The sequence below is a fragment of the Eubalaena glacialis genome, chromosome 2 (genome assembly GCF_028564815.1).
Source record: "Eubalaena glacialis isolate mEubGla1 chromosome 2, mEubGla1.1.hap2.+ XY, whole genome shotgun sequence".
Lineage (NCBI taxonomy): Eukaryota > Metazoa > Chordata > Mammalia > Artiodactyla > Balaenidae > Eubalaena > Eubalaena glacialis.
In genome coordinates this window covers 101,123,104-101,136,745 of record NC_083717.1, presented here as the reverse complement: position 1 = coordinate 101,136,745, position 13,642 = coordinate 101,123,104, and the positions used below count along the sequence as shown (strand labels likewise).

At 42.2% G+C, this 13,642-nt stretch overlaps 1 long non-coding RNA gene across 1 annotated transcript; it reads left to right on the top strand.

Annotated features, from left to right (window-relative positions):
• The first annotated feature begins 2,505 nt into the window (after positions 1-2,505).
• LOC133085216 (uncharacterized) lies at positions 2,506-13,495 on the top strand. Its single transcript, XR_009699536.1, has 3 exons — positions 2,506-2,576; positions 11,140-11,282; positions 13,285-13,495. It is a non-coding gene; the product is annotated as an uncharacterized LOC133085216 (long non-coding RNA).
• The last annotated feature ends 147 nt before the right edge of the window (positions 13,496-13,642 follow it).

The window sequence follows — 13,642 nt, the reverse complement described above, 5'->3', positions numbered from 1 at the left end:
TTTGGAATATAAAAAGGCATTTAGAAGCAGAGTATGAGGAACTATCAAAGAGGGCAGGCCTGGGGTGGGAGAGTGAGGTGACACTGAAGCGCTTGGGTAAGGAAATGTGAGTCCTCAGGATTAGAAGAGGAGGGTAGTAAAACAAAGTGGGGGTGGAGGTGGGAGAGGAGAGTGACTGTACACAGAAATGACACTTGAACTTGGAGTCATCCTTGATTCCTCTCTCTCACACACCTATAGCCAAATCATCAGCAAATTCTATTTCCAAAGTTAATCCAGCACCCACTCAATTCTCACCACCTCTGCAGTTACCCTGGTTTAAACCATCTTATTCTCATGTCCCAGTTACCACAGTAGCTTCCTACTTGTGCTCTGCCTACCCTTCCCTCCTACTGTCTGTTCTCTGAGTGTTCCTTTTAAAACATAATGTCAGATCATATCACTCCTTGCTCAGAACTCTCTAATGACTTCCCATTTCACTCACAAAAAAATAGTAATAATCCCCAGTCCTCCCCATGGCCTGCTTTCCTGACCTCACATGATCTAGCCCCCAGCAGCCCTCTGACCTTTCCTCCTTTGGCCCACTGTGCCCAGCTGCACTGACCTTCTAACTGTGAGTTGAACATGCTTCAGCCTTAGCACACTGGCACATTTTTTCCTTTCTCTGGAACTTCCTACCTCCAGAAATCTACATGACTCACTTCCTCACTTTACTCAGATGTCACTTTCTCATCCCAGAGGCCTTTCTGACCTCCCCTAATATGGCACCTTGCACCCCCATCATCATCTATTCCCCGATGCTGGTCTTGTACTCAACCACACTACCCAGTGACGGCCTGCCATTGGATTTGCACAGAGACATATAGCCACCTCACTGGCGCATGAGCTGCCACACAGCTCATCTGTGAATCTGAAGCCTTTCCTTTGAGCTGTACTAATCTGTTCTCTGAGGGCCAGGAACTGGGTTCTGTAGACTTCAGATGTCCCTGCTCGGAAATCCATCCAGCAAAGTGGGGTCCAGGGGTATGGCCAGTTCTGAGAAACCCTGGATAGCATATAAGTGACCAGGAACACGTATCTTTTGCAATTTGTTTACTTTACCCTCACAGAAGGTATTTGCCTGGAGGCCTAACTAACAGAACATCTTAAAAATATTGACCTTAATACACTTCTAAGCAGTCTCAGAAAATATTTAAAATAAATGGAGACTAGCAAAATAGTCTCCTCCCAATAGCCAGAGTCTCAGCTACGGAGAAATTCCAGTGGTATTTGAGTCTCAGTGATGGCTGGTTGCTATCAGGTCGGCCAGCACATCTATTAGTGTAGCGAACGTTGTGATGTGTCGCCCAATTCCCACTGCAGGGCAGACACACGCGTTCTCCCAGGGCTCGGAGTTTTGCCTGCTGATGACTCACAGCTGAGTCCCTCTCTGGGCCTTTCCTGTAGCCGAAGGAAGCTGTCTGGCCCAGTTACATTCCCTACCTAGGGATAGACCACACCTGATGACTGGTCAACGTGGAGGCAAAAGGTCCGGTGTCTGTACCACAGTTTGAGATGACTCTAAAAAGCCTTCCAGCTTCAGAGTTCCCTTTGGGATCGGCTGTGACCTTTCCTGCAACTGCTTTACCAAATCTCGCTTTCCTAACTCCCTCACAGGAGTCATTCTCAAGTGTGCCACCCCATTTACTTCCTGCGTACAAATCTCCATCTCAGAGTCTGTCTCCCAGGGGACTCACCTTAAGACACTGAAGAAATTCAATCTAATCGTTCCAGTGGCCTGAAGAACCAGCCTGCGCCATCTGGGGTCAGGTGATTGCCACTGCGGCTGATTCAGGAACTTGGGGAAATGTATTGACTCTTTTTTTTTTTTAACTTTTTATTTTATATTGGAGTATCGTTGATTAACAATGTTGTGTTAGTTTCAGGTGTACAACAAAGTGATTCAGTTATACATATACATGTATCTGTCCTTTTTCAAATTCTTTTCCCAATTAGGTGGTTACAGAATATTGAGCAGAGTTCCCTGTATTGACTCTTACAGACTGTTAATGAGTAGCAAGTGGCAAAGCCAGAGCTCAACCCACACATTCCACTCCAGCTAAGGTTTTCAAAAGAGAGCTGGATCCCCTCGAAAGGCATGCCACCCTCTCAATGTTCCCACACTGCTTCCAGACTGACCTTTCAGTTCCTCACACAGGGTGAGCTCTCTTCTGACTCAGGGCCTTTGATTTTGCTGTCACCTGTAACTTAGAAGTGTTTTCCTGGAATCTTGGCTTGACTGGCTTCTTCTCAGCCTCAAAGTTTCAGCTTAATGCTGCATCCTCAGGGAAGCCTTTCTGGAATGCCCATAACCAAAGTCATTTCCCCCACCCCATTTGATACCCATTTATCCCAGATCCTTGCTTATTTCTTTCAATGGTCTTAATTTACCCTAAATGTTCTTGTTTGTTTATGTCTCCTACACAACTGTTTTTTAAAATTTCTTCTCTCCTCCTACAGAATGCAAGCTCCATGAAGGTAGAAATGATCTAGTTCACTGCTGTATCCACAGCGACTGGAATGGCACCAGACATATGGTAGGTTTTCAGTAAATGCACTGGATGAAAATATGAACATCCTTTTCATTCTTTAGTCTTCTCTCTACACACTACAAGAAGCTATCTGAGATAACTTACAGACACACAAGCTCTTATACAAGGAATTGGCTGGAGCCAAACGACAAGGTCTGGAGAGAGGTTTGTTTCTACTGTCTTGTGTTTATAATGCTGGCTTTGAGGGTTGGTGGGGGTGGAGATGTGTATAATATAGGAACAGACAAATTGCAAAACCAAGTATTGAGGATGGGAGTACGGGTTGGCTGGGAGTTTCTACTTGATGCCATGTGAAGTTGAAATGCAGGTCCTCTTGCAAGTTCATGTGGATGTTGGAAGAATTGCTTTTCTTACATCTGTAGAACTCAGAGCCAGCAGGAGGAAGAGAAGCCCTGCAGTCTGGAGTCTCTGAGGGACAGACTGACTTTCCTGGAACAGTTCACGTAATGAGAATGAAACTTACGTTATTCACCCTTTCTAGCTGGGACTCAGAGTAGAGCAGTCTTTGGAGCCTCAGAGAAAGTTTTAGCTGACCAGCTGTGAGCCCAGTGAAGGAATGGCTAGAAGCAAGACAGCTGTGTCTGTTCTTGATGTGAGCCTTGCAGGCCCTGCAGGAGTAGGGCTCATGCTCTTGTACATGAGCTGGCTCCCCACCAGCCCTACCACACTTGTACGGCCCCTGCGCAAGTGGCAAGGTGCTTAAACCTGCATGCGTCCTCCCAGTCTGTATCCTGGCCAGCCTCTGCTGGAGAGCCATAGCATCATGAGGAGATACCTGAGTCAGAAGAGGGCCTGGGGCTCATCCCCTGCAGTAGTTTTTATGCTGGGTCCTCTGCTTTAACCAGAACAGCTCTGCTTTTCATCTCTTTTCTCTATTTCACTTGAGAATTGAGAAAGGCAGTATACTTCTGAAGAAATTAGAAACTACCAAACATATAATTCTGTTGTGTTAGAGTTGAGGAAATCAAAATCTCAAGAGGTGCAGTGAGGAACTGTAGTCCTAAAACAACTAGTGACAGAATCAAACTATGACTTGGTGGGTGTTGTGTCTTCAAACCCAGCTCCATTTCTCAACCTCCTGCATTATTGCTGTGCCAGTCATCTGATATGGCCTTCTTTGTTACTTAACCTTCCAGAGCCAGTTCTACCCTCTTCCCTGGCATGACTTTTCCCTCCTAGAGTTCCAGAAAAAGGCACAACTATGGAAAAAATAAAGACAAATGTCCTCTAGTCCAACCCCACACTCCTCTGTCCCCGGTAGACTATACCCCATCAGCATACACCATCTGGTTTCTCAGAGCAGCACTGCTGAAAGCCATTCCGTCTAACTAGGGTTACAGGTGAGTAAAGATGTGATTGCTCTCAAACCAGCTCCACTTGGTCCATAGAGTCTGCTCTTTGATCTTTGTCCCCTCCTACCCCTTTTTTTGAGGGGTGAGGGGGAGATGGTGGTGAAATTACAGGGAAAGGGGGATGTATTAGTTAGTTATTGCTGCATAACAAGTTAATGCAAATTTAACAACTTAAAACAATATGAAATTATTATCTCACAGTTTCCATGAGTCAGGAGTCTAGGCAAAGCTTAGCTGGCTCCTCTGCTTAGGGTCTCACAACACTGCACTCAAGGGGCTGCAGTCTCACCTGAGACTCAGGGGTCCTCTTGCAAGTTCATGTGGATGTTGGAAGAATTGATTTTCTTACATCTGTAGAACTCAGAGCCAGCAGGAGGAAGAGAAGCCCTGCTGTCTGGAGTCTCTGAGCTCAGGGAAAGAAGAAGCCCTCTTTTAAAGGACTACCTGATTAGGGCAGGCCCATCTAGGATAATCGCCTTTTAATTAAGTCAACGTCAAACTGTTTAGGAATTTACTTTCATCTGCAAAATCCCTTCTGTAACACAACATAATTATGGGAGGGATACCTCATGCCCATCACCATATCCTATTAGTTAGAAGAAAGTTGCATATCCTGTACACACTCCACAGGAGAAAGGTTCATGAAGGCATGGATACCAGGAGGCAGGGATCACTGGGGTCATCTTAGAATACTGCTACCACAAGGGGATTATTAGAAGGACAATAAAAAATGAACAAAGGTTAATTCAGAATGAGGAAATGGAGGCTCAAAAAGGTGAGAAACGTACTCATGGTTACCTCATTGCAGAACCAGTTTTCTAATCTGGAGTGTCTGAAGCCAGGGCTTATTCATTTACCCTCTACTTCCTAACTCATACATTTGAAAAACAAATGAAGGCTGTTGTGAGGTTCAATGGCAAGAAACCTGGATAGGCAACAAGAGACCTGTTTTCTCTTCCAAATTTATCATCTAACTAGCTCGATATAACCTTAGTCAGCTCCTTAACTCTATGTCTCATTCTTTCCTCCCAGTAACCCACCTGATTTTTGTGAGCATTAGCAAAAAGTGTCAGGCATTGCAGATAGTAGGTAGCTATAAATGCTCATTAAACTAAAATGAAAGGTAGCTGTTTTAAGTGGAAGGAGGTTTACCAGTTGAACCTCTTCTCCTTCTGCCAAGTGTGATCTCGAATGCTATGAGTGTTGGTATGATTGGAGGAAGGAAGAGGATGATGGAAAGGCAAAATAAATGTCCCCAAGATATTGCTGCCCCTCTATCTTTCTCCTGAAAGCCAAGGGGACACACTGGAGCAATTCTGAGTAGACCAGTTTTTGGATCAGATTTCTGTTTTAGGAACCTTGCTCTGATAGTGGAGAGAAAGAGAAGACCAAATAGGGAGCTGCTGCAGAATTCTGGGCGAAAGATCATGTTCACCTGGGTCAAGGAGGTGAGAAAGGAGATGGAGAGGTAGGGGAGAGCTTCTGTAGATATTTAGAATACAGAACGTATAGGACTTTGTGGTCATTTGTATGTGAGGAGTAAGATAAATAAAGAGCCTAAAAGGAAGTCTAAGAGTTCCTTAAGAGTTAGGAATAAAAGCAGCAAGGTGGTTCCTCTGAGAAGATGACAATGCTCATTATTGGCACTGTCTCCCTCTCACATGAGCTATGGCTTCTCACTGAGTCAGTACAAAAAGGGGGCTTATCAGAGATGTGGAAGCAGGTAAGGTGAGCACATCTAAGGCTGGGTCCTGGGGGCCATTGTTCCCATTAGCCCTGAATGCTGGAACTAGCAGCAGCATCACCTGGGAGCTTGTTGGAACTTGTTCCACCCAGACACCTCCTAAATTATAAACTAGACATGGGGCCCAGCGATCTGTGTTTCAACAGGCCCTCCTGGTGATGTCTATGCATATTAAAATTTGAACACCATTCTAAACAAGTCATTTTGTCTGAAAATATGTCCATTCATAAAACCACTGGGCAGTCAGGCAAAATGGATGTACAACCAGGGGCCTCTGAAATGGGCCAGGATTCAAGCTGAAGAACAGTTGGCTAGACATTGTCATTGAGGAAAAGGCTTACCTTCCTTCCCCATCTAAAGATACCAAGTGAGACCTTCCAGAGTCTCGAGAGAAAGATGCCTCTGATGCATATTCTGTTTGCCTTTAGTCTTGCTCAAAAGAAAACATTTTCAAAGGAAAGAAAAAGTGAAGGAAAGGTGGAAAATGCAAGGGCCATGCATACCACTTAGTTTTGCCCTTGGGAGTGCCAGGCCCTGCTTCCTCGCTGGCATTTTCAGTTACCACCCCTGCAACTTGCTCAAAGGCCTGCGCCCAGAACCCCTACTGTTTCAGAATCTAGAGAGCAGGGGTGCGGATGGAAGGGTGGCCATAAGGACCCCTAACTCTTCCTCTCTAGTTGACTAAGTCAACCAGGCAAGGATTTGCTGAGACCTGATGAGATATTTACAGTTCTCCCATCACTGCAGCAAGAGGGTGGGCAGACCAGGAGTGAGGCCTGGGGGTGAAGCTAGTTCCACATGACCTACAGAAGGGACCTCAGGATGTTTCAGTGCGTACTTCTATCTCCGAGCCTCTGCTGCATCACCTTCAAAATGAAAGAGTTGGGCTAAATGGTACACCCAGTATTTTAATTTTTACTTGTTCTTTTTGCCCCAGAAGTCTTGGTCCTACAGACGATATCAATTTATTTTTTGTAGCAAGAGAGAGTACTGTTCACCTGAACCTATGGTTCCCTATTTGAGGGAAGGGACTTTAGGATTTTCAGGATTGAATTGACCTTAGAGCAAGATAAATCCAGCCAAACTCATACACTCCTAGAGGGTTCTGTGAACATTTCAATCCATGTATATCCAAAGCTAGCATTTTTGGGGGGTGTTAAATTTCCATTGACAGATAGATTTGAAGTATGCAGAAGAAGGCAGTTTCTCCAGCCTTAGAAATGGTTCTGGAGGAAAGTTTTGCAATCTTTCAAGTGTCTTTGAGACACAGAGAAAGGCCATGATTCTCAAGGAGCACCTCGGTCCCACCATTCTTTAACATCTTACCTTCGTCTTCAAATTAAAGCATTGAATAAGTTAAGGTTTGGGTTCTTTTACAAAGTTTTTCTTTTTATACAATCATAGCCCAGAGATTACACAGCTGTACTTTCCTCCCACGCAAAACTAGTTCCTTGACTTTTACTCTGTTTCCTTCGTCCTTCCTTGTTCCATTGGAAAAAAAGTAGAGCAAGACTCGAAGGCAAACAGAATATGAGTCAGAGGCATCCTCTTTCTCTAGAATATTTGGAAGGTTTCACTTGGCAACTTCAGATAGAGGAGAAAGGTGAGCCTTTCCCTCATGGTGTTCTTAAATGTTCAGCCAATCATACTTTAACTTTAGTCCTGTCCCATTTCAGAGGGCTATACATCTGTTTTGTCCAACTGCCCAGAGGTTTTGTGAATAGGTGCATTTTCAAAACCAAACATAATAAATAACAAAAGTAGAAAATTCACACAGAACTTCTGAAAGAAAGACTAAATTGTTTTCTTGATGTCCAATAACTATGGTACCTTTTAACCATAACCTGAGTCAAAGTATTAATTCTTGAACTGAAAAACACTCCTGTGTTTATTCCCTTACACAAATGCTTACATAATTTTGCTTTACACATAATCTATCTCTGCAAATTTATAGTAACTGAAAGCAATTTCCAGAAAGTCAAATGATTCCTCACAACATCTCTATGAAGTATATTTAGAGAGAGGTTGGAATAGTTGTTTTTCAAACAAAAAGTAAAGGCAAAGAAGGATGAGGTGATAGATTAAGACTCCACAGTCAATCACTGTTTATACTAGTTTATAGCTTAGTTCATTCATTCAGGAAATATTCCATAATATTCCCATTAGTAATCTAGTTCTTCATATACTAGGATATATTTCTTGTGTTTCGTCTTATACTCATGTCCTTTTTTAAAAACACAAAAATTTTCTTGTCTCACAGTTCTAGAGGCTTGAAATCTGAGATCAAGGTGTCAGCAGTGTTGGTTCCTTCTGAGAGTTGTGAGGAAGACTCTGTTCCAGGCCTCTCCCCTAGCTTCTGGTGGTTTGCTGGCAATCTTTGGTGTTCCCTGACTTGTAGAAGCATCACTCTGATCTCTGCCTTGATGTTCACAGGGTGTTCTCCCTATATGCGTGTCTGCCTTCAAAATTTCCCTTTTTTATAAGGATATCAGTCATATTGGATTAGGACCCACCCTAATGACCTCATTTTAAGTTTATTACCTCTGTAAAGACCCTATCTCCAAATAAGATCACATTCTGAGGTACCAGGGTTGGGACTTCAATATATGAATTTGAGAGGGGGGATACAATTCAATACAGATACTGTGTAATAAAATAATAGCGAAAGCACATGTTCATTTATTGTTAATAGATTCATTTAAAAGTATTTATTGAGGACACACTGCATACAAAGCACTATGTTCATATGCCTTTTAAAAGGATAATTTTACCCCAATATTTTCCTGATTCTTCCCAGCATACATTCCAAACCTATCCCGTCATATACTATCAGGAGGGAGCTTCTACTACTCTGACCCAAAAGCAAAGAAGAGAGAAGAGCTAAGGAAAGTAAAAAAAAGTTAACAGAAGTCCAAAAAAAGCACACCAGAATGATTTTTTACCTTCAGCTATAATAAAGCAAAATGAAAGGTTTCCTAAAACAGGACCCCATTTTCCCCTGCATCCACTTAAGCAATGACTTTTACACAAGACTTTCTGTGGAATTTCTCTTTTTGTAATTCCTGATTCAGAAAAAAATTGGAATTAATGCTGGGTAACTTCAGAAGATCAATAACTTATTATAACTGAAATATCTATTGTTAAAACAGTACAATACTCTCCTATCTAAAGTAAGAGGATAAAAGATTGCTCAAAGTAGAAGGACTCTAGAGATATCTGCTTCAGGGGACACGTAGGTTCCATCCTATGTTGTTTTAATATAGGTTTTATTATTGCTTAGGTATGGTAAGGCCAACAGATCACAAGATGACTGCCATTGAAAAGACACTTTGTAATGTTCACAGATTCCAGTAGAAGGGGGCATATGATGCCATGGGGGTCAGGTTAGGACTTCAGCACATGAATTGGAAGCACCAAAGTTGGGCGAGAGGGAGTGAGAGAGGGGAGAACTGTGAGCAAGATCTGTGGGAGGGACCAGGCAAGCCAGGGTAAGCAGGTTTAGGATTGACTACTTTGAATAATTTCAGCAGAAATTATTATTGGTCATCACCCATCTAATCCAACCCTTCCTCATAAATATGAAAATGATGCCCAGAGAGGTAGACTGACTTGCCCAGCTCACATAGCTCATTAGTTATGGGTCTGGAAATACAACCCAGATGTTTCGACTCCCAAATTAATGTTCCCTGCTAAGCATGCTTGCTACAAACTACTCATAGAACAGAGGTACTAGGTGTAGACAGTAGTATGATTCCAGCCCAGGCCCCCACAATGTCTTCAGCATCGCCTGTAGTTTTTGGAGAGGACACCTCTTGTTCTGGGATCTATCATTGCTTAATTATTCCCATGCAGACTGCTGCAAGTTCTTCTCCAGGCTGTGACATCCTTATAGGTCTGTTCTTTTCATGACCATCATACATGCCCTCCTTTGTTGATAAAGCTCCAAGCCCGGTCAGAGCCCTCTGCAACCCATCTAGACCAGTTTCTGTTCTCCCAGGGAACCTGGACAGCATGAAGAGAGTACTGGAGAGTCCACCTTCTGGTCCTAATTAGTTACTGATTCTTTCATCACATTTTCTTCTGATAGTCAGCTCTTCACAGCAGTTTCTCCTCTCGAGCCGCCCTGTCCTGGCTGCAGCATTAATATTAGTCTCCTCCACAGTCAAAGAGATCCTGAGATAGATATTTTGTGACTTCTTGAGGGAAAATATTTCTTAGTCCTTCAGAATAACACCCAATGTCCTGAGCTGTAGAGAGGGCAGAATTTTGACTATTCAACACTATTTATTCATTTTTTTGTCTATCAGGTAAGCATGCAGTAATGAGCATGTACTATATGTAAGGCAATTCTCTAAATATTCTGGAGTTGGAAAAATGGGTAAGAAAATGGTCTTACTATTAAAACAATCTAAAGGGAGAGATCAAATAAACAGTGGCAGAACTAGGATTATGTGGCAAAGACTGGCTAGCTGGTCATCCAACCTGTTTCCTTTTCATCCTTGATACAGTGTTAGATTAAATTTCTCAGCCTCCCATGCAGTTATCTGAGGCTAAATTACTGAGTTCTAGTCAAAGAATGGTAAGTTGAAATGCTATGCACCCATTTCATGTCTGGCCCATACAAACAATAAACATTGGAGAGGGTGTGGAGAAAATGGAACCCTCATACGCTGTTGGTGGGAATGTAAATTGATACAGCCACTATGGAAAACAGTATGGAGGTTCCATAAAAAATTAAAAATGGAACTACCATATGACCCAATAATCCCACTACTAGGCATATACCCAGAGAAAACCATAATTCAAAAAAACACATGCACCCCAATGTTCATAGCAGCACTATTTACAATAGCCAGGACATGGAAGCAATCTAAATGTCCATCAACAGAGGAATGGATAAAGAAGATGTGGTACATATCTACAATGGAATATTACTCAGCCATAGAAAGGAATGAAATTGGGTCATTTGTAGAGACATGGATGGACCTAGAGAGTGTCATACAGAGTGAAGTAAGTTAGAGAAAACATCGTATAATAACGCATATATGTGGAATCTAGAAAAATAGTATAGATGATCTTATTTGCAAAGCAGAAATAGAGACACAGACATAGAGAACAAATGTATGGATACCAAGGGGGAGAGGGGTGGGGTGGGAGGAATCGGGAGACTGGGATTGACACATATACATTATTGATACTATGTATAAAATAGACAACTGATGGGAACATACTGTATTGCATAGGGAGCTCTACCTAATGTGCTGTGGTGACCTAAGGGGAGAGAAGTCCAAAAGGGAGAGGATAAACATATGTGTATGGCTGATTCATTATGTTGTGCAGTGGAGGCTAACACAACATGGTAAAGCAACCATACTCCAATAAAAATTAATTAAAAGAAAAAACTCACTTTAAAAACTGAAAAATCCTTCATTGCTCTTTCCTTTTCTTTCAGCTTGATACAGATGAACGTAGCAACCTTGGAAAGCACATCTTAAAGATGGAAGAGCCACCAGATGGCAGGATCCTGGGTCCCTGAATTACCACTTGGAAGAGAGCAGCACATCAATCAAGAATACACATTTGGACCTTTCTTGAGTGAGAAATAAGCTTCCGTTGCATTTAAGCCTTTATAGATTTGGGGATTGTTAGTTACAGCAGATAGCATTGTCTAAACTAATACAGAGTAGAATCCAAGTGTCCTGACTCCTCGTTCAGTTCTGTTCCCTCCAAACCACAAATCCACATGATAATATTATAATACCCAAATTTTAATCCTAATAAATATATAAATCACATTCTAAGTCATCAAAGAGTATTAATACATGAAGAATCAAAATAAATTGGTATTAAGAAGGGGCATCTGCAATGCATGTAGTTCTGTGTGAAACAACGGTGAAGGATGACTCTGACGAACAAACCCAGAGTCCAGTTTATAACAAGGTTAGTGCTTGAGGCACTGATATGCCATTTCTGCATTCCAAGGTTAGGCAGAGTATTCTGAGGGTTATAACAGGTGGTTTCCCTTGGCTGATCTGGATGTGGCATGCTATAAACCCACATCTCCCAAGGCTCATTGTTTCTACCTCTTGAACTCCGAAATGAAATTGGGAGTTCAAACAAAATTGCCAAGTATGAGTGATTCCCATAGTAGGTCACAAACTATTTAGACATATGGCTGAACCTAACTGCCTTCTCAGTGCAACTGATAGACACTGAAAAGGCCCACAAAAAATGGCAGGCCAGAAGCAAGGGCAAACCTATGAAGTAGACATAATTTTTCTTTAATATATTAAAACTTTCCTTTTAGAAACTCTCTCCACCCTCCTCACACCTACTTTCTGGAGCCTCAGTATGTGCATTCTCCCAACTAGATGCCCAGGGTCCCCAAATTTAGCACTTTTCCCTGGCCCTCCCTTTTTGGGTATCACCTTTTATTCACATATTCAAAAAACCTACCCAAATTATGAGCTAAAAAAACTAAAGTGGGAGTGGGGCTGTCCATAGGCTACAGATGTTACACTGCCTAGAAGGGAACCTAATCCATTACATCTGTCTGCAATTAGCTGGACAACACCTTGGGTCCAAAAGGAGAAGATACAATTTAGAGACTTGTCAAAGGACTAGGGATAGGAGAGTGCAGAGCTCTAGGTAGCAATGTCATGGCTGCCTGGGGTAGGTTCCAGGGGGAAAGGTTGTGATAGCTTCCTCAGGAGAAGAAAATCTTGCAAAAGAGAATTGAGAAAGTGTTAGAGCAAATATTGCCTGTTCTGCTTAAGAACAGTCCTGACTTTATGACATCTTTTCCCCAAGAAAATATGCATAGACAAAAATAGTTAACTGCACACACCCAAGAGAATTGAACAGATAATATACTTTGCACAATGCAAGTTGCAAAATGCCAAAGTTCTTCTTATGCTGTAATATGCAGCATCAATAGTTAAGAATGCTCTGGGTAAGTTATTTGCCTGACTGAAGAAACAGTGTCCTGTTTTCTTGTAAATATTTTGAGAGGGTGGAAATAATGGTTCTTGTAATTTTGTCTTATTTTTATAGGATACTTGATTCTGTTTGAGGCTAGCTTATGAATTTGGGCTTGTTCTGATTTATAAGTGACCTTTGGATGAGTCTGCAATTGTTCCTGGAATTTATACCACAGGGATTCCCTTTCTGTCCTCCTTAGTTAATTACTCAACATATCACACATAAATGCGATGGAAAGGCAAACAAACACTTAAATTACTTTCCAAAGGAAGCTTATGTTAGAAAATATTTGAACTACATCCATCTTGTGGGTTTCTTTCGTCTAATTCAAGCATTTTTTCATAATTTAGCCTTCCTGATAAATTCTTACTCAAAAGCATTTAAGCTTATTGTTCCTTCTTCAGAGTACTGGTGGCAACCCAATACCCATTCAGATGTTGCCTCTGACTTTAAGGTTCAGTAACCCCACCACACTATTTAACTAAATGCTTCATGTGAAAGGTCACCCCTAAGACCCCAGGTCCTGAGAGGGGAAAATTCCCTGCTCTGCTAACATGTTGGTTTCTAAGATCCAGTATGGCAATTCTGCGTCCTTTCTTTTCATGGAATATTTCAGAGATAAGAAATGAGGAGAAGCTGCTTCTTGAAGCTATGGAGGATTGTCCCCTTGGTGACCTGAATGACAAATGTGGGTAGCACAGGCAATGGGAAAGTGATCTGCCCTCCAGGATGTCAGCAGATGTCCTCCTGGATACGTCATCTGTATTGCATTAAAAACACATGGAAGTTGTTTTCCACAGCTCAGAGCTCTGCCCCAAACTTGGCACCAGGTCAGTTCCATACTGGATAATTATTGGGGAACTTTTTTCCTTCAATACCACTGTCATTATGCCACTTCCTTGCTCAAAAATATCCCATGGTTTGGTAGTGCTATTGTCTGAATGTTTTGCTTCCCCCCCCATCCCCGCCATTCA